The sequence below is a fragment of the Apium graveolens genome, chromosome 1, assembly GCF_009905375.1.
Source record: "Apium graveolens cultivar Ventura chromosome 1, ASM990537v1, whole genome shotgun sequence".
In the NCBI taxonomy this organism is placed as follows: Eukaryota; Viridiplantae; Streptophyta; class Magnoliopsida; order Apiales; family Apiaceae; genus Apium; species Apium graveolens.
This window is the reverse complement of record NC_133647.1, coordinates 111,510,081-111,533,071: the sequence shown is the minus strand read 5'-3', so window position 1 is coordinate 111,533,071 and position 22,991 is coordinate 111,510,081.

The following is a 22,991-nucleotide window of genomic DNA, read 5'->3' as shown; positions in this document are numbered from 1 at the left end:
TTTTTTCCTACTTTGTTTACAACATTAAATATGGATAATGGACTCCCTTACTTTTTCTAGTAATGGCCCATTAGTTTTCATATTATTATGTAATTGCTGAAAATCCAAGTGGCTTTATAAGTGGGCTTCTCAAATATTTAACTGGTCTAATATATAGCTGGCTGGAATCAGTATATAGGATTTAATGGGCCTATAAAATTTTCATCTCGCTAGGAGCCAACCCTAGCCATGGGTTAGGTGGTCCCTGATGGGCTGTTCTGCCTAATACCTTCCTAAAATATAGTTAACAAGACTTTCAAAAACATTATTAATATAAAAATAAGCAAAAAAATTTCTATGACTCCTAAAATGAATTCAAATTATAATTCTCTGCGAGTCGGAGACCAAATAATATCACAATCAATTAATTCTTAATACTTAATACACATCATATGATCATAAATACTTTATTTAAAAATTATATTAAAAATACGTGAAATGGTAAAAAACATAAACATACATTCTCTTACTGGTCTAGATGGGCCAGCATGAAATAGGATTCCTTTATGTTGAAATAAAATTTCTTATATTTAAAAGCGCCGATAACTAAAAAATGATATTTTTGAAGTAAAAAAAAATTTGAATTTTGGTTTGTACACTAAAATTTTAGTTTTAAAATAAAGATTAATGAGGTACATATTAAAATAGAGTAGTTATATGACATTTTTAATATCTTTTATTATAATAATATAGTATTGACAAGTGATGGTATTATTAAATTTTAAAAATAAATATATGACAATCGTTACATTCATTATGAATAATATTCTAAAACTTAATATTTTAAATATCCGTCAAAAGTATAATAAAAAAATATAATATAAAATATATGTATTATTAATTTCAATACTACATAGTTATTATATTTTATTTAATTATCTTTTATATTTTTTTATTTTTATAAAATTTATCATATAAATAATAATAATATATTATAATCACGTTGTGCATGGCACGGTTACAGGCTAGTATATTATTGTGCTTACAACTATGAGAGCTAACTATAGACTATTAAAACACAAGAATTATGAGTGTCACAACTCTCATATCATCTCCGATCTAATACTTAATATATGTCTATCAAATCATTTATAAAAATTACAATTCTTCTCCTTTTCTAACATCCAAATCGACAACTCAATGCATACCAGACCCACACTCCACCTAGGCCAGTCCGAAAAAGTTTTCAATTTGGTACACATTAGTTTTTTTACTTGAATCTATAAAGGATGTTACAAATACCACCTCTTTTTGGATCAGGTTAAATTCTTCTTCTTACCCGCACAGACATACGGACCTGGCAATGCCTCTGCAATCCGGATGGTTAGAGCTCTAATACCATTTTTAACATCAAAGCCCCGGGTTCGAATAATATACAGACATAACCTACTACTTTTATATCTATCAGTGGGATTTACGGTTATAATTCCTATGGACACAACTAAAAGGTTCATGACTCCTGATTCGTTTATTTACAAGTATAATCAAAATATTCGCGATTCCCTGATTGGGGTTAAGCTCTCAATGACACTTGAGCCATCATAATAAAAACATATTACAAACTAAACAAACCCAACAAGCCTAAAAAATTTACATACCCTTGGATAAAGGATTAGCTAGTCATGAGATGATAAAACAAACATACATAACATTTGTAAACATTGAGCATAAGAGTTCAAGCATAACAAAATACAACTTTATAATTTACTTCGAAATCCGGTACGAATCTCTTTGCTGCTTTTTTATATGCTCCAAGTGCCCCTCAAGAGTACGGACTATCTAATTATACTCTATTCTATAATACAATATATTATAATTCTTCTCTAAATATCTCTAAAACCCTAATAAAATAAAGAGTTTTAATGATTTTCAAGAAAATGGAAGTAATATTTTAGTAACTTGAGTTATGGGTGAAGCATTGTTATATTTGGATGTACCGCAATAAATCCGAATTTTCTCATTCCTTCTCACTTTAGAAAATCTTTATTTCCTATCATAAAGTATTAAACTCTAGTTAGTAATATTCAATTATTTATAAATTACTATAAACATGAGAATAAAATCCTATAAACATATACAAACAAATGCTCTAACAGCATACTTCACGTAATACCTAGAATAGCTTAATTTCTTTTTCTTTTAATGCTTGTTGATCATGATCTCCAAGAGCCCTTGTATCATGGTGATGGACTTAACTTAACTTGAGGCATATTATGTACCTGTCTCCTTCCTTATTGTAGAAATTGAAATTTCATGGGATATTGTTGTAACTCTCAATAATGGGGACCTATATTGTTAAACATTAAACAAACACATATAAGTAATAAAAAATATGATCACCACTAAAGTTGATATGAATTTATATACATATACTAAGAATCTTGAAAATCTGCTCCATATACATTTATGATAAAAAAATAGTATTATATGCCAATAAAGGCACAATATAGATGTGTAGTAAAGACTAGAAAACCACAAAGAAGAAACTTATGTAATAGTAATAAATGTATATTAAGTCATTCTATATGTATATACTCAACATTAAAAAAATTGAGAAGTAATATACTCTTTAATTTAAGCAAGGTTAAGAGAGTATTGGAGCATTTTCTTCATTGTTTAGAAAATTTTAAGTAAATGAAGAGTTCCTACAAAAAAGAAAAAGAAAATGCCATTAAGGTTTTATAAATCCTTGTGATAAGTAAAAATATTTTGATCAAACGGAGACAAACATAAAAGGTGATTTTTTCCTTATTTATAAACACTATACATAATTTATATAAAGTTATTTTGTTGTCATCTGAGCAAAGATATATACATCTTTGTTTATATAAAGTGTCTATCTCTTTATAATTTCATGACAAGAAATACGGGGTGGTTTGAGTTTTGTAGTGGATGAAAATTGAGGATATGTGGTAAATAATTTATAGATACACCAGAAATGTTTCACTTGCAAATTTATATATTTATTTTCGATTTCATAAGATTTTTAGCATTATTATATTAAATGAATATTTGATTCAAATTAACAATTATATAAATTTATGTGATAATAAAGGAGTCAAAATCCCAATAAGTAAAAATCCTTTATGAAGGTTCTAGAATGTACTGATGTCATGTTTAATATAATTTTTCAGTGCACCTAATTAATCAAATATGTATTAATGTTGTAGGCTAACCAAGGGTAGGAAATATAAGATATGGGAAACCTAAAGGGGCAGTTTCATTTGCAACATCATACACGTGGCGATTTTATAAGGATTTTGTAGATTATTCTTATAACTCAATATTCAATAACAATTTCAAACAAGATTATTCTGGTAACTGATTATTCAATAAGAATTTTAAACCAATTTTCTAAAATTACGTGATTGTTAAAGAGGATATTTAACTTTATTAAAAAGATAAGTTATATTTGACGGGTACTAGAAAATCTATATATTCACATCCATCAAAAATATTCCTATGCAACCCATACTTATTGAAAAAATCTTAAAGTTAATCTCAACAATTACAAAAAAATAGTTACAGATAATTGCTTTATAATTTTATAATTAAAATATGATATCTTATATTTCAAATTAATTTTGAATTAAGGTGGCACCGTGAATTCGAAATATTAAAAGTCTAGCATTTAATCACAAATCGGCTTTGGTGTCGTGCAACTATTTTTCTTAAAGAGCTTAACGATCAAAAAGTTAACTATTATCTAAAGTTAACTGAGTTATTAATACAACTTAAGGCTTTTTTTATAAATGCAGGGGTTAATTCTATTATTGTATTTTTTTTATGAAAAGTGTTGCATTTATAATTTTTAATATGAACTTGCAAAAGTATTATTGTATTACATAATATATGATGTTGCCTCAACTAGAATTTTAGTGTTTGCATCAGACTGTGGCCTGATTGATGACGCTGCCAATGTGAGAGTCACTGCTGATGTGGCTTGTCGGGTCCCACATATAATGTCGAAGTTGTGGGCCCATTACATTACGTGGCACTGATGTGGGACCCGCCGATGACATGACACAAGGTGGGCCCATACCTGCCACGTCATTCTATTATGCCGAATATATGTGGAAACCCATCTATGGGCCCCATACTAATGATGTGGCAGTTATGGGACCCAGATGCTTACGTATGAAGTCCTAAAGTATGAAGTCCTATATGGTGGTGGGTGACCCCGAGTCTAACGTGAGTTTGTTGTGGGACCTACGGATGATGTGGCAATCCAAGACTCACGGCTGATGTGTTTGTTTAATGTTTATGCAACAGTATTTGGTTTTGTATAATAGGCTTATTGTGTTGCAGTTTTCCTAAATACATTGATATTTGCTGTTGTAGTTGATGGTAAAAAAATAATGCACTTATGGATCAAATCCTAATCCCCACGGGTGCAACATTTTGTTTTGTTCTATTTTTTGAAAACAAGCTTAATATAACACTTTTTTATCCTATTGTTACATTAAAAAAGTAACATATGAGCAATTTCGGTGTAGTGTTTCGGTAGTTTTAGTAGATGTAAATGGAGTTACCATAGGACTCTTGGTAACACAAATATGATGTAACAACAATATAGTGGTGTGACTATTACATTGTGTTCGTAAAAATCTTTTAGAAAGAAAAGAAAAGAAGTAGAAAAAAATTATTTCCTTTAGTTTTTTCTGGAATATTTTTTCATAAAAAAAGAAAAAAAAATCTGAAGGTTGAAAAATAAGTTTCCTCTATTTTTGTTTCCAAAATTTATTCCTACTTTTGGGATTTCGGGAGAGAAAAGAAAAGAAGTAATCTTCTTTTCTTTCTTAGATTAAGAGAACACAACCTAGGTCTATGGATTACAATATTACTATGTTACAAAAAATGGAAAAGTGTAGTTATAAGACCCTTTATGATTATATACTTTTATTAATGTAACTTAAAACTCAAAAGTGTAATCATAAACCCCTATGGTAGCGCCCACATTATTTTGAACTGTTATTTCGAAAAAGTGTTACCATAGCCCTTTTTAATTTACAACAACACTTTTTTACCTTCAACAACACCATTTTTGTGTTACAAACATGCCATATATGTTGTAGTAAAAATAGACACCGCATGTACTATCGGAGAAAAGAATCGTGTCACTGTCTGTCTAAATAGCACACTAAACTATTCAACGATAGTGTGTCCCATAAGCCACATTCCCCGAAGGTAATGTACAATATGTCATCTGATCCATATCAGATAATATATTCTGTGCGTTAGGGTTAGGCGTATACTGCTTATCCCCATCAGGTACTACAACTTGTGCGTTGCGATCAATCGTCGTGTTAATCGCAGTGTTCACATTCTGATTCTCCATAAACCTGTCACTCAAACAACCAAGCAAACACAATAATTATAGGATTGTTACACAATTTGTGAAAAAAATCAAATATAAAGTGCGTGTGTATATGAGGTATAATGAGAAAAAGACGTAACGAAGAAATGATAAAAAAGAGAGTATTTCGAATCCAGTACTGAACTTTCTCCTTAAAGTTCATAAGCCCTCACCTTATTTGTGCGAACAGCTTCGCAGAATAAATGAATCACAGTGAAAGGTGTCGAACGATTATCACTCTCAACGAGGTTAAATTAGAATTAAAACTATGAATAATGGTGAAAAGAAAAGTGCAAAGAAATAGATAATAGGGTTTGTGATGAGCGACTGTAATCATATATTCAACCCTATATCTATAATATAGAGATAAAAAGTTCAGGGGCATGAGAGAGGATATACAGAACGGTGATAGTCGATACGGAGATGGTGAGAGGCGTGTGGGATCAAAAGAGATATTGGTGTTTAAAATTTAGTTTTTTTAATGGTTTTCTATGAAACATTTGTGGATAAAAGAGGAAAACTAATTGGCCTAGGAGAAGAAAATTTGGTAATAATAGGGCAAATTTTGACTAAAGGGAAAAAAGAGGGCAAGCGCGCATTACTTTTTTTAGGTTGTTTTTTACACTAATTGTTAAATAATCGATGTCTTCAAATAACAAAAGACATCATATTAACACGGGGTGATGTTGCTACATCCTTTAACATCATTGTATCAACAACGATGTCTAATGTGTGATATCTATATAACTTTTTCTTGTCAGTGTAGACTCTGAATAACTTGTGTTCTACTTTTTGCAATTAATTAAAACGCATTAATTAATTCAACTAATATGTAACTGAATCGAATTAATGTTATTCGAAATCAATTATAATAATTCAAATCAAAACAGAATTAAATATATATAAGCCCAAGCCCATTAAAAATTAAATTTAACAAAACTAGTGAGTGATTATTTGGACCAATTTTTTGCTACACTTCGTGTCCATACGTCACACACACGAGAATCTTGAGGGACTCATAAGCCTCAATTGTGTCTCGAAGCCCATAATTTACACCCCCTTACGCACTAGCGTAGATTATGGTGTAATACGTAGCCAACAAATTGAAACTACAAATGTGTGTTGCTATGTAGAGGTATGAAAATCTCTTTTCCATTTTAATGGGAATTTAATAGTAACTAGCTAACTAATTTTTCACTACTAACAGAGAAACTTTAATAATCATATATAAATTTAGACCAGGAAATTCATGTCGTGTCGTGTACATTCGTGTAGTGTACTTTCGTGTTTCGTGTATTAACAAGGTGATCCATAAACGAAACGAAATTATTTCGTGTACCAGTATCTTAAAACGAAACACGAAACGAAATTTTCGTATCAAACACGAAACGAAACGGAGTACACGAACCATTTCCCATACTTATTGTGTATCTCTACAAGGAAACACAATGAAAAAGAAAAAGTAAAAGGAATGAAAAAAATAGTACACAAAACACAATCGATTGTAGAATTGACCGGATTAATTGTTCATCTTTATCTCCGTTTTTCATATTTGCGTTCAATAGTTGTTCTGATTGTTGGATTCATACTGTAAAATCAATAACACGATCGATGTAATATGTATACTTACATGTATACACACATGTATACATTTTAAACAATCGATTGTTGAATGATTACTGAAATAGACCTCAGAGCTTTGAAACACGGTGAATAGAAGGCGGGGGCTTTGACACATGGTGAAAGAAAAAGAAAGTAGAACCCTAGACCCAAATTGATTTGTCTTTTTTTTTTTTAAGTCTACTTCACGACTTGTAAGAAGACTAACGGCTAATGTTTAAAAAATGTGGCCCAAAATCCAAATGCCCAAAGCCCATTTGTGCAAGTTTTATTTTTAAATTATTTTGTAAAATAAATAAATATATAATATTTATTTATAATATCTATTTATATAATTTTAAATATTTATTTCGTGTACTTTCGTTTCGTGTCGTGTACATGAGGGTAAAACCAAAATCGACACTAAAATTACCCGTTTACTTTTGTGTTCGTGTATCGAAAATATAAAACCAAACCCATTATTATCGTGTCATTTTCGTGTCGTGTTACCGTGTCGTGTACGAAATTGTCGGCCTATATATCATTAATCTCCTTGTCATTTTGAGTGATCTAAAGTTCTAGGAAAACTCCCTCGATTTTGACATTGAATGACAAACTATTATTATACTTTCTCTTGAATTCAATCAGAATTTAAAAGTTAGATTTTTTTTTAATTTTTTAAATTATTTTTTTCAAAAAAATGCATTTCTATCAATATATAACAATCATATATGTGTTACTCAATAAAATCATATGTTAAGTTTGCATTTTCAACCATTGCATAAAATCATGAATTACATATGTCAATGTATTGTTGACTTCATATTAGACAATTAGCAAACAAATTTATAATCATCTCTTGTGTTTTCTTTAATGATCTTTATCTAAAAGTTCAAATATGATATGCTTTCTAATTGTTTTCCATTATATAGTACTAGGGTATTTATTAGTTTAGAAGCCAAATAACAAATCTACTGTATTCATTAAGTTTAGAAGACCAATAATAAATGTATCACCTTCCGTCACAAGAGCAACAAAAATGAAATTGACAAATTTTATGTATAATTAAATTTTATAATTCATTTAATATTATTTACAAATTGAATAAATAAGATACATGCTAATATAGAAATTTCATATAAAAAATTTAAATTTAAAATAAAAATGTTAAAGTAACAAAATTCAAAAAAATTAATTAAGAAATTTTAAATTTAGTGAAAAGTAATATAGTATAAATTCACCTAACTGTAATCCTAAAAAAGTCTTATTTACTTTTCTTACTTTTTCACAAGTCACATATTAGAATATGAATTAGGGGTTGATTTTTACTTAGGGCTCAAATGAATATGAATGTGGCCTAGGTTCTTCAATTAGGGTTTTAATTCTTCTTCAAACTTCCAAGTATTTAAATATAATGAGGTAAATCTAAAATCTACTCTTTCTCTTGCTTCAGTGTTAGGTATTTTTTGATTTAGTGTTTTGTTTTAGGAATTGTGTATATGTGTTATATAATTTTCTCTCACTACCCTCTCTCTCCTTTACACTCTGGGCGTCTCCCGCTTGTGCACTTGTATTTATGTGTGTTGGTTGCCGCGTTTGTGTATATGGCTGTGTTGTATTTAGTTTTATAGTTTTAGTTTTTGAATTTCTTTTTGGTCGATTTTGTAATGAACATTAGTTTATTGTGTAATTTATTATTTTTGATTCAGGACTTCTGCATCTTTGAGTTCAGTGAATTCGGGTCTGAGTTGCACTTTATTTAAGCTATTTCCCCCATCGCAGTTTCTTGTCTAGTTGCTTGTATGATGTGTTGAATTTAGAAAATAAGATGTGCTACATTCTTTTCCTTGTTTATTTTCTCATACAACTGAATTTGAAAGGCTGCATATTAGATAAATTAAAGAGTTAAAGAATGTTGCATAATTGGTTTTGATTTAAATGCAAGCTTGATGTGTTAAAATGAATACATAATGTTTTGCTTTTGTATGTCCACAATATACTTTTATCTATAGATAACATAATTTTTATCTTAGGTTGTGTCAAGAGATGATGTGTTTGAATAAATTACAATGGATGGTCTTGCAAAAATGGTAAGAACATTAGATGTCATCACATATTGTTCTACCATCATCTCATCGTCTCATCTACAATGGTCATACTCTATTTCATGCAAACTGGATCGTAGAAGTTTTATAAATCCTCATCCCTAATTCGGGAAGAAATGAGGATATAAATTTAAATTTAGAGAACAATATAGTTTTTGACATACTTTACAAGACATGTTTGTGTTTCATAAATAATTTTAGACAAATTTTTTCTAAATGTTTTTTCTCTATTTATCAATGGAAGAAATTATGAGAAGTTTTTAAGCAATTGAAACTACACTGACAAAATAGAGGTCGAACACATAGGTATAATATATAAGGCTGCAGGGAAAAAGTTCTCATTTGAATATTATCCCTAAAATTAAATATTTTACGCTGATAAAAAGAGTGGGATAAACTCATATAGTGGATAATTTAAAGGATGATTTGGCTTTAGAAATATTATGTATATTTTCATCTCCACAATTTATTGCATGTATGTGTTTATGTGTAGGCGATGTGAGGTTATTCTAAGAAACAAGGCTAATGGAAAGATTTTGAAGAATACATAAAGCTTAAAATGTAGAAGCATACATGGGCCGGGTTACAATTGCCCTTTTTTACCAACCCTAATTCAAAGGGCTATAAAAGGAGGCTGTTGGAAAAGTGTCAACTTCAACGGATCAGAAGTCAGAAACCAAGGAGGAACAGGTGGTGCAGACGATTGATGAGCAAATTGAAACACTTAAGGAGGAACTTGCTAGGTTACATGAGAAGAAATGTCTCTTGCTTGAGAAGAGGCGTGAGAGGGTGGCTTTGATTGCTTCACGGAAGAACAGAATGCGTCAAATAGAACAAGAACTCAGCAATCTGGAAAAAGAAAGTTAAGCAATTATTGCTTCCTTTGGGTAGGATGTATACCCACACATAATTACATATACTTGGTCTTATTACTAGTTAGATGTTCCATGAGACATATTGTAATTCCAATATTTATATTATAGGTAAATGAAATGTGTCTTTTTTTTTAATTCACCCAGTTTGTTGTTTTAGTTAATTGTTATTATAATTTCATATTTGCATTAATCCTATGTACAACCAAAGATGCCGAACACTGACAATCCCCTACAAGTGAGTATATGTTAATTTGACATACATAATTTTTTAAGAGAGGACATGATTGGTGAAAATTAATACTGTATAAAATATGTGAAAAAATTATAAAAATTAAAAAAGTAGAATTTTTTGTAAAATTAAAGAAAATATTATTCACATAAATACTTTTAGTTGTATGACACTAAATGGAAAACTATTATAACACAAACTATTATCATATAAACCACCATATACTTTCTTTTGAAATTAGTTAGAATTCATAAGTTAGATTTAACTATTTTTTTATATATTACAATCATTTTTTAAAAAAAAATGTATCATAGAATATGTATTTATATATTCTAAAAGATTTTATTAGCATATTTATATGATTTTATAAATAAGTAGGTATTATTGATATTATTTTACTGGCACAAATTATTATTGGCTTGCCCAACATTGAGTGTTTGGGCCTTAACCTTAGTTCTGCACATTAGATTTGGGAAAGAAAGGAGGCCGCGCTAAACTAAAATTATCTTCAACTTGGAGGTGGTCTCATATTCTATTTTGGACTCACTACACCAAATATGACATATTGCAACCCCTCTAAAAAAAAAATGTTACCCCAATATGTTATCTAAGTTGTGCTACTTATGTTTTAGTATAACATTGTGTTTTTTTGTATTACCTTAGCCAAAATTCAGATGTTACCGTAGTTATAAAGTGTTGTAGCTTGCAACATATTTCTAAAAGTTTTAGTTTAGGGTATCATAATACAAATATAATATATTTTTAAGCTTAAAAATTATTTAAATTAATTTTAAAAGAATTTAAGATAAATTACAAATTGAATAAATAAGATACATGATGATATACAAATTTGATACATAATAAAATTTAAAAAATTTAAAATAGGAATTTTTAAGCAATATAATTTATAATTTTAAAATGGAAATTTTAAAAGTATTAAAAAGTAAAAATAGTACATATTTGTTTTATAAACTATAAAAGCAAAAAAATACATAAAAGTAAATAACCTTTTTTCTAAATGAAAGGGCAGGTATGAGGGCTATTTTAAGCTAGAAAGGGGGTTGAATAGCTTAATTACCAATTTAAAAATTGTTATGGCGTTTTAAAATAATTTATCCCTTTTTAGAACTTTACCGAGTGGTTATGCAGTTTATATGTGCGGAAAATAAAGTGCAAGAAAAGAAAATACCACACGGTGATTTTATCCTAGTTCGCGATGGCGCAACCTCTAATAGATTCGCTCACCCCTACTCCAGTCCCCGAGCTCCTCTCCCGGACTCGGGATTTTCCCTTATAATGAACTCGCTCCCTTAGTAGGCGGAGAAGCCTTTACACCCTTATAAGTATTTCTCTTGGTGCGTAACACAAGGGTCACCACCTCAAAATAAATGTAATACCTACACCACTTATCTTAGACAATAACTCCCCGCTATTTCTTCAAAGTTGTTGTAGAGCCTTTGTGTGGACTTGGCTTCTTTAGCTTTTATCGGTCTTGGATCGTAGTGATCCGGTCTTGGGTCTTTTCTCTTTTTCACGGTGCAGAGACTAATAACTCCCCGTTAGTACGTGTAGGACTTGGGTCTTAAAACGATAATCACCTCACGTCACTTCACCTCACCACAAAACCAATAAGACAATCCACGAAATAAACAGTATAGAAAATATGGTTTGAGCCAGGATGTTACTGTACTAGCCCACAAACAGTATAATATTCAAATAAGAATATTAAAACTAAATAAGAATACTTGACTTAAGATAATAAATAGTAGTCCAAGTATTTTTATAATTACTCCTTTATAGATTAAATAGATAGGTGGAGTAATATGAGAATTTTTTTTATATTAAGCACTTATGGCTTATAACTTCTTTAGTATTCTTCTTCTTTCGATTATATATTTATAGATCGAAGAATACTTTAATTACAACCTCAGAGTTGTAATTTTACCTTTATGTATATCAACTTAAGGTTTTAAGGTATACTTGTATATTGAAGATTATAAGGTCAAAGTATACTCTTTTAACTTCAAGCACGTTTATACGATTTATGAGTCTTAGCCAAGATCCAAATAAGTTAAGTGCAAATAATTGGCTTAAGATTGTGCTTTCGAAGTTTGGACGAATAATTACGAGTATTTTATAGATATCGTAGTATAACCCCACGGAATACTGAAAGATATTAGAAGGGGCTTATATGATATGACTCGTAATTATTTATATACACGATATATTTTAGCCAAGATCCCATTATATAGCGTGAAATTAATTGGCTAACTCGTGGATTTGATTCGTCCTTAAATTTAACGGATGATTATGAAATGTTTATCGATCGAGTTATAATCCCCCGGAACACTAAAGATGTTAGAAGGGATTAAAACTATGCTTTGTAATAATTTATGTGCAAGAAATATGTTAGCCAAGATCCAATTAAATAAAGTGCAAGTAATTGGCCAACTCGTGAACTTAATCCGTTTTGATATTTGACAAATTAGGAAGTATTTATAGATCGTGTTATAATCCCCCAAAACACTAAAGATGTTAGAAGGGATTAAAACTTTACTTCGTAATATTTTATGTGCACGAATAATTGTTAGCCAAGGTCCAATAATAAAAATAATTGGCTAACTTGTGAACTTGGGTCAAATATACTCTCCCCTTTAGAGATGAAGTACTTTTGTTTATAGATCTTCTTTTTGAGATGATTTAAGTGAAGATCAAGTACTTATTCGAATTCTGAGTTCGAATCTTAGTTCTCTTAAGAACTTTGTTTATAAGAGATCTTGTATTAGAGCTTAAGATGAAGTAGAGAAATTAAGTACAAAGCTCAAATGAAAAGAACTCAAATAAGAAGTTAAAAGTTACCACTTTTGAAGAACGGTCGGAAAAGTTCACCGGAAAAGTTTTTCGGGGGTTCGGCTGGATTTTGGCACTTTGGTCGAACTTGGGCAGCCCTTCGGAAGGCTGGAAAGTAGTAGTGGATGAGCTCACTTGGTGGGATAAAGCTTGGGTGGGTGAAGCTAAGCTTGGGTTTCAAAAACCTTGTATATATGTAAGTATATAGAAGAGAGAGAAGGTTTTTGAGAAGAAATGTGTGTATAGAATTTGAAAGAGATGAAGAGATGCACTTCTTGAAAAAATCCCAGAAACTTTGTGGCTCTTTAGCTTGAAGAAAATGGGTTGGGGTGGGGGTTTATTTATAGGAGAAGTTGGGTGGATTGAATGGTGGAGATTTGAGGAAAATGGATGGTGGATGGTGTATGTCACTTGAATTGATGACATGGAAAGGAAAGTGTGTTTCTATGCAACTTGCCACATGAGACAAAAAAATTTATGGGTTCCAAATCTCAGCTGATATACTATAAAACACCATAAAAAATACCATAAAAAATATGATAATTACTAATAATCTTTGATTAAAAACTCTTTTGATTTAGGACGAGACCTTTAAAGAATATTTCCGCAATATTCCTTTTTCGAGCTTGTTGCCATATTTCTGTTGCAGCATAGATCTAAGAAATATCATATCTTGTTGTTTCTTCTTTGATCATATTGCCTTAGAGATATATTCCATAAAGATATAATTTTGATATTTTGTAAAAATGAAATATCTCTTTTATTTGTTTTAAAAGACATGATTTTGCTAGTTTGACTTTTTGACTTTAATTTGGATCAATTAAATTCATGTCCTAATGGAGAGGATCTACGTGTACTTAATTTTATGTTTAATCGTACAAATACAAAAATAAATAATATATTGAAGATATCATTTCATTAAAATAGTAATTTGAATATTATTTATTAAAAGATATAATTAATTTTATAAATATATATATATATATAAACCAAATCAAACCAAACATACCCCGTATATCCCGCTTAACGTAGGGTGTGGGGAGGGTAAGATATACATAGCCTTCCCTTCATTCTGAATTTCAGAATGGAGAAATTGTTTCCCAAAACACCCGGACTTGTGTGTGCGTGTAAAGATACGTAAAAAATGAGATGAACAATAAAACATATATGCAATGAACCATACGAATTTGAAACAAACCAAAATATGATGACTTAAATTGAAGAGATTCGAAAGAAACCTTAGCCCATGGCATTATTTTATATAAAAATCTGTGTGTGATTGCTAGATACATAAACTAACCACTCCATTTGTTACTTCTTGCGAATAAATGATATGTATAAAAATTTATCACTAATAGACTTAGAAATATGTAATTTAGAACCAAAATAAACACACATACATGTATATTAACATTTTAATATATATAGAAACAGAAGCATCCTCTTATTTTTTAAGTTTAGACTTAACTAAATAGCATAAAACTATTGTATTAATCGTCTATGTAAAGAAATAGAAAGGGAGTATATACGAAGAGGAATGTTCAAACTCTTTTCATATACAAATGATTTCTAATATAATTTCTTTACACATATATATAAAAGAAACAAAAGAGTACTTTGGAAAATTATTTATCCTTTACTCGAATACATATGTGTAACACCCCTCATCCGTTTTAACCTATCATGAATCATGTTATTTTCTTTTTGGAATTAGATTGCACTCTACTTTTATTTAAAAACAAATCATATTAAGAAAGAATATATACACAACATGTTACTATTAGTTGTTCAACTTGTATACACATTTTAATGTACATCGAAAATATAGTTAAAATAGATTAATTTCTTTTTTCAATATGTACATAAATATATGTATTTATATATAACTATTAAAATTAACAGGGTTTCTCAAAAATACGCGTATTGGAGAAAATAGACATTTGCACCCTCATATACAACTTCAAGTAACCTCCTCTACAATTTTTGCAACCTGTATGCAATTTGAAAAAACTTTCTCTATACCCAGGTATACAACATTAATAGTATTTTGATAAATAAGTTAAAAACATGAGTATTTTTGACATATTCCCTAAAATTAATTTTAATTACATCTTTACAATTTTGGGAAGTAATATAAAAATTTGAACTCTAAGTATTTACTATGCATTAATTATTGTACCAAAATGAAACTATGTTTTCTACCATTTTTGGTAATTATAAAATACGGTAAAAGACCCAAATTCATTAATTTAGGTTTATCACCAAAGAAAATTTTGAAGAGCCTAATTTTATTTTCTGCAATTATGTGTCACATGATTTAAATAATCATTTTCTAGTATAAACCTGAATCCTATACATGTTTTCCATACATAAAAAAATACATGGGAAATTGGCACAAAAGATTTTTTATATTGAGATATATATTTGAAATTGTTGACAAAAAGGTAGTCTGCTCTGTGTAGCTACACAATTCCATATTCCAAAACCTTAATGTGTGGTTCCCTAGTTTCTCAATCATTGCTTTGAATTAATGCTCCTCTATAAATAGCAGAGCTAGAATAACTAAATTTATCACCAATAGACTTAGAATTATGTAATTTATAACCAAAATAAACACATAAACATGTATATATATTAACATTTTTATTATATTCAAAAACACAAGCATCCTCTTCTTTTTCAAGTTTAGACTTAACTAGCTAGCATAAAACTATTTTATTAATCGTGTATGTATAGAAATAGAAATGGAGTATACAAGAAGAGGAATGTTCAAACTTTTTTCATATACAAATGATGTCTAATCTAATTTCTTCAGACTTTAATATATATATGTAACACCCTAGTCAACCTCGATAAGAATTGAAACTTATGTTGAGTTTATAAGGAAAAATACTACTATCATCTGTACCAACAAATTATGATGTGTTGGGGCATGTGGTGGGCTAGTCCTTACCCAAGTTGTATGCATTTGGTAGACTAGGCTTGGACTAATTTTGAACTCTGAATTATAACTTGACATGGTTCTTGAAAAAGACTAGAAATTTGGGTTTTCACATATGCTATCAAAGCCGCCTCTCGAAATTTTGAAGCATAAAGTTGTCGGAGGCTGGTTGTATTATCCTACAATGGACAGAGATACGGAGGTCGCTACAATGGCTAGAGAGGTACGACTTGGACTTATGGGCTATTTGTGGACCTATGGGCTCTTTGTTTCTTTGTTTGGCTTGATGGGGACATCAAGAGTTTAAGAGGGGGAGTTTGTAACACCCGCGTCCAACATCACTAAGAATTGGAACTTCAGTTCAGTTTAGAAGGCAAAGTACTACTATCATGTGCACCAGCAAATCATGATATTTTGGGAACTTGTGGCGGCTAGTCGTTGTACAAATTGGTTATATTTGGAACGGTAGGCTTGAGCTTATTCGACACGATTTTCGAAAAAGATTGAGAATTTGACCAGGTTTGTCATAATATGTGTATTAACACCTGTGATGATGACACCATATATTTAACCATTAAAGAATACCTATGGCAGATTTTTTATATTTAAAATATAACCAACGATGGATACAACCAAGTTCATGCATATATTAGATATATGCTTTAAGTACATCAACACCAATTTCAATTTTTTTACATCTATAGAAGTGTGTGGAGAAATAGTTTTGTGTTTTGTGTGATTATAAACTTCTTAATCTATTAAACAAATAAAAATTGAACAATAAATATGAGATAAAAAATTTATAAAATTAGAGTTTTCAATCAGATGAATGTCTAATTTGTGTTTCTTCTCTGTTAAAAAAAATTCTTCTAATTCGTCTCCCAAAATCTATAATATACCATTATAAACGAAACATGATTTCGTTTGATGGATTCGTTAACACCTTCGTAAAAAGTACACTAACACCTTCCAAAATAAAGTTTAAAAAAAATCAAGTATCTAATATAACTACAAATTGTATCAATTCTTATCCAACTTAATATCTAATTGCACTCGTACTCTTCCTTATCTTTTTTGTAGGAAACTAAACACGTTCAATATTAATTTTAGTAATTGAAATTATAATATAAAAATATAATTAATAAATCAAAAAAATTAAAAAATATATTTAAAAATCTAATATCAATCTATCTATACTATACTATACTATTATAAGCAAAATATAGTTCTATTTGGTTGATTGGTTAACACTTTCCAAAAAAACTGCATTTTTCATTAAAAAATAAAAATAAAATTCTAGGCTACAAAGTACGATGACTCAATGTATGCCCCTCCTTCTCAGCAAAAATCACTTTTAATTCATTGTGCAGACTAAAAATATATATAATTAATTTAAAAAAATTTGTATAGACAAGCTATACATCCATTAGTCCTTTCACAATCCCTGGAGAGATGGTTGAGCCAAAGTTCCCACACTCAGCACACTTGCACGTAGTTGTCACATCACTCGCTACTGAAAACCTACTATATTCGCCATTTAATTATATCAAAAACATATTTGGATAAATTATGAAATAAAATTGAACAAAATAATATAAAATAATTTATATTAAAAATAATATAATAATTTCAAAAAATTATTTATTTTATTTCATAATTATCTTATATAATAAAAATTAAATATAATAATAATAATAATAATATGATAATAAGTAATAAAATTCAACCATACATCACATATGTTATATGCTACTTTAAGCATAATAGGCTATAGACTATGATTCAAGGAGGACCTAGGATATTCTAAACCTACTCCGCTAGTGCAAATTTTTTATTTGTCAATCCTATATAAAGATAAGGGAGCAAACTAGCATATACATGTAAAGTAAAGTAAAGAGTTGAAGAAAAATAGGTAATAAAGTATTAATTTACGCTGGAAAAATAAAGCAAAATTTACTAAGAATATAAATAAATATTTGACCTAACACTCATTAAGTGCATTAAAATTAAAAGATAAACATATTTAATTCAACCGTATATTGGTACTCAGATTCAATCACTTGCATTAGATTTAATTATAAATAAAAAGAAAACTTCATAACTTCAAAAAAAGGAACAAAATAAATCAATCAACCCAACTTATCAAATAAATAAATAAATAAGTTACTTAGTTAAAGAGCAAAAGTGGATTCTAGGATGATTGATGACCTCATAAAAATACCTCTTTTTTTGTTTGCAGTAGTGTAGGCAGAGAAGGTGTCAGTGTCTTTTTTCCTACTTTGTTTACAACATTAAATATGAAAATGGACTCCCTTACTTTTTCTAGATAATGGCCCATTTAGTTTTCATATTATTATGTAATTGCTGAAAATCCAAGTGGCTTTATAAGTGGGCTTCTCAAATATTTAACTGGTCTAATATATAGCTGGCTCGAATCATATATAGGATTTTAATGGGCCTATAAAATTTCATCTCGCTAGGAGCCAACCCTAGCCATGGGTTAGGTCGGTCCCTGTGATGGGCCGTTTGCCTAATACCTTCCTAAAATATAGTTAACAAGACTTTCAAAAACATTATTAATATTAAAAATAAGAAAAAAATATATTTATGACTCTTCTAAAATGAATTCAAATTATAATTCTCTCCGAGTCAGAGACCAAATAATATCACAATCAATTAATTCTTAATACTTAATACACATCATATGATCATAAATACTTTATTTAAAAATTAAATTAAAAATACCCGAAATTGGTAAAAACATAAAACATACATTCTCTTATGGTCTTAGATGGGCTAGCATGAAATAGGATTCCTTATGTTGAAATAAAATTTCTTATATTTAAAAGCGCCGATAACTAAAAAATGATATTTTTGAAGTAAAAAAAAATTTGAATTTTGGTCTGTACACTAAAATTTTAGTTTTAAAATAAAGAATTAATGGTGTACATATTAAAATAAGAGTAGTTATATGACATTTTTAATATCTTTTGATTATAATAATATAGTATTGACAAGTGATGGTATTATTAAATTTTAAAATAAATATATGACAATCGTTACATTCATTATGAATAATATTCTAAAACTTAATATTTTAAATATCCATCAAAAGTATAATATAAAAAATAAAATATAAAAAATATATGTATTATTAATTTCAATACTACATAGTTATTATATTTTATTTAATTATCTTTTATATTTTTTTATTTTTATAAAATTTATCATATAAATAATAATAATATATTATAATCAGGTTGTGCATGGCACCGGTTACAGGCTAGTATATTATTGTGCTTACAACTATGAGAGCTCAACTATAGACTATTAAAAGACAAGAATTATGAGTGTCACAACTCTCATATCATCTCCCGATCTAATACTTAATATATGTCTATCAAATCATTTATAAAAATTACAATTCTTCTCCTTTTCTAACATCCAAATAGACAACTCAATGCATACCAGACCCGACACTCCACCTAGCCCAGTCCCAAAAAGTTTTCAATTTGGTACACATTAGTTTTTTTACTTGAATCTATAAAGGATGTTACAAATTCCACCTCTTTTTGGATCACGTTAAATTCTTCTTCTTACCTGCACAGACATACGGAACGGCAATGCCTCTGCAATTCCGGATGGTAGAGCTCTAATACCATTTTTAACATCAAAGCCCGGGTTCGAATATATAAAAGACATAACCTACTACTTTTATATCTATCAATATGGGATGTTACCGTTATAATTCCTATGGACACAACTAAAGGTTCATGACTCCTGATTCGTTATTTTACAAGTATAATCAAAATTACAACTAAACAAATGACACATGAGATGATAATAAAAACATATTACAACTAAACAAACACAACAAGCCTAAAAATTACATTACCCTTGGATAAAGGGATTAGCTAGTCATGAGATGATAAAACAAACATACATTAACATTGTAAACATTGAGCATAAGAGTTCAAGCATAAAAAATACAACTTTATAATTTACTTCGAAATCCGGACCAATCTCTTAGCTGCTTTTTATATGCTCCAAGTGCCCCTCAAGAGTACGACTATCTAATTATATTCTATTCTATAATACAATATATTACAATTCTTCTCTATAATATCTCTAAAACCTAATAAAATAAAGAGTTTTAATGATTTTCAAGAAAATGGAAGTAATATTTTAGAACTTGAGTTATGGGTGAAGCATTGTTATATTTGGATGTACCCCAATAAATCCGAATTTTCTCATTCCTTCTCACTTTAGAAAATCTTTATTTCCTGTCATAAAGTATTAAACTCTAGTTAGTAATATTCAATTATTTATAAATTACTATAAACATGAGAATAAAATCCTATAAACATATACAAACAAATGCTCTAACAGCATACTTCACCTAATACCTAGAATAGCTTAATTTCTATTTCTTTTAATGCTTGTTGATCATGATCTCCAAGAGCCCTTGTCTGATGGTGATGGACTTAACTAACTTGAGGGCATATTATGTACCTCTCTCCTTCCTTATTGTAGAAATTGAAATTTCATGGGATATTGTTGTAACCTCAATAATGGGACCTATATTGTTAAACATTAAACAAACACATATAAGTAATTAAAAAATATGATCATCCCTAAAGTTGATATGTATTTATATACATATACTAAGAATCTAGAAAATCTGTCCATATACATTTTGATAAAAAAAATAGTATTATATGCCAATAAAGGCACAATATAGATGTGTAGTAAAGACTAGAAAACCACAAAGAAGAAACTTATGTAATAGTAATAAATGTATATTAAGTCATTCTATATGTATATACTCAACATTAAAAAAAATTGAGAAGTAATTACTCTTTAATTTAAGCAAGGTTAAGAGAGTATTGGAGCATTTTCTTCATTGTTTAGAAAATTTCGAGTAAATGAAGAGTTCCTACAAAAAAGAAAAAGAAAATGCCATTAAGGTTTTATAAATCCTGGTGATTAAGTAAAAATATTTTGATCAAACAGAGACAAACATAAAAAGTGATTTTTTCCTTATTTATAAACACTATACATAATTTATAAAAAGTTATTTTGTTGTCATCTGAGCAAAGATATATACATCTTTGTTTATATAAAGTTCTATCTCTTTATAATTTCATCACAAGAAATACGGGGTGGTTTTGAGTTTTGTAGTGGATGAAAATTGAGGATATGTGGTAAATAATTTATAGATAGACCAGAAATGTTTCACTTGCAAATTTATATATTTATTTTCGATTTCATAAGATTTTTAGCATTATTATATTAAATGAATATTTGATTCAAATTTAACAATTATATAAATTTATGTGAAAATAAACGAGTCAAAATCCCAATAAGTAAAAATCCTTTATGAAGGTTCTAGAATGTACTGATGTCATGTTTAATATAATTTTTAGTGCACCTAATTAATAAAATATGTATTAATGTTGTAGGCTAACCAAGGGTAGGAAATATAAGATATGGGAAACCTAAACGGGCAGTTTCATTTGCAAACATCCATACACCTGGCAGATTTTATAAGATTTTGTAGATTATTCTTGTAACTCAATATTCAATAACAATTTCAAACAAGATTATTCTGGTAACTGATTATTCAATAAGAATTTTAAACAATTTTCTAAAATTACGTGATTGTTAAAGAGGATATTTAACTTTATTAAAAAGATAAGTTATATTTGACGGGTACTAGCAAAATCTATATATTCACATCCATCAAAAATATTCCTATGCAACCCATACTTATTGAAAAAATCTTAAAGTTAATCTCAACAATTACAAAAAAATAGTTACAGATAATTGCTTTTATAATTTTATAATTAAAATATGATATCTTATATTTCAAATTAATTTTGAATTAAAGGTGGCACCATGAATTCGAAATATTAAAAGTCTAGCATTTAATCACAAATCGGCTTTGGTGTCGTGCAACTATTTTCTTAAAGAGCTTAACGATCAAAAAGTTAACTATTATCTAAAGTTAACTGAGTTATTAATACAAACTTAAGGCTTTTTTTATAAATGCAGGGGTTAATTCTATTATAGTATTTTTTTTTATTAAAAGTGTTGCATTTATAATTTTTAATATTGAATTTGCAAAAGTATTATTGTATTACATAATATATGATGTTGCCTCAACTAGAATTTTAGTGTTTGCATCAGACTGTGGGCTCATTGATGACGTGCCAATATGAGAGTCACTTCTGATGTGGCTGTCATGGTCCCATATATAATGTCGAAGTTGTGGGCCCATTACTTACGTGGCACTGATGTGGGTCCCGCCGATGACATGACACAAGGTGGGCCCCATACCTGCCACGTCATTCTATTATGCCGAATATATGTGGAACCCATCTATGGGCCCCATACTAATGACGTGGCAGTTATGGGACCCAGATGCTTACGTTTGAAGTCCTAAAGTTTGAAGTCCTATATGGTGGTGGGTGACCCCGAGTCTAACGTGGTTTGTTGTGGGACCTACGGATGATGTGGCATTCCAAGAATCACGGCTGATGTGTTTGTTTAATGTTTATGCAACAGTATTTGGTTTTGTATAACAGGCTTATTGTGTTGCAGTTTTCCTAAATACATTGATATTTGCTGTTGTAGTTGATGGTAAAAAAATAATGCACTATGGATCAAACCTAATCCCCGCAGGTGCAACATTTTGTTTTGTTCTATTTTTCGAAAACAAGCTTAATATAACACTTTTTTATCCTATTGTTACATTAAAAAAAGTAACATATGAGCAATTTCGGTGTAGTGTTTGGTGTTTTAGTAGATGTAAATGGAGTTACCATAGGACTCTTGGTAACACAAATATGATGTAACAACAAATATAGTGGTGTGACTATTATATTGTGTTCGTAAAAATCTTTTGGAAAGAAAAGAAAAGAAGTAGAAAAAAAATTATTTTCTTTAGATTTTTCTTGAATATTTTTTCATAAAAAAAGAAAAAAAAAACCTGAAG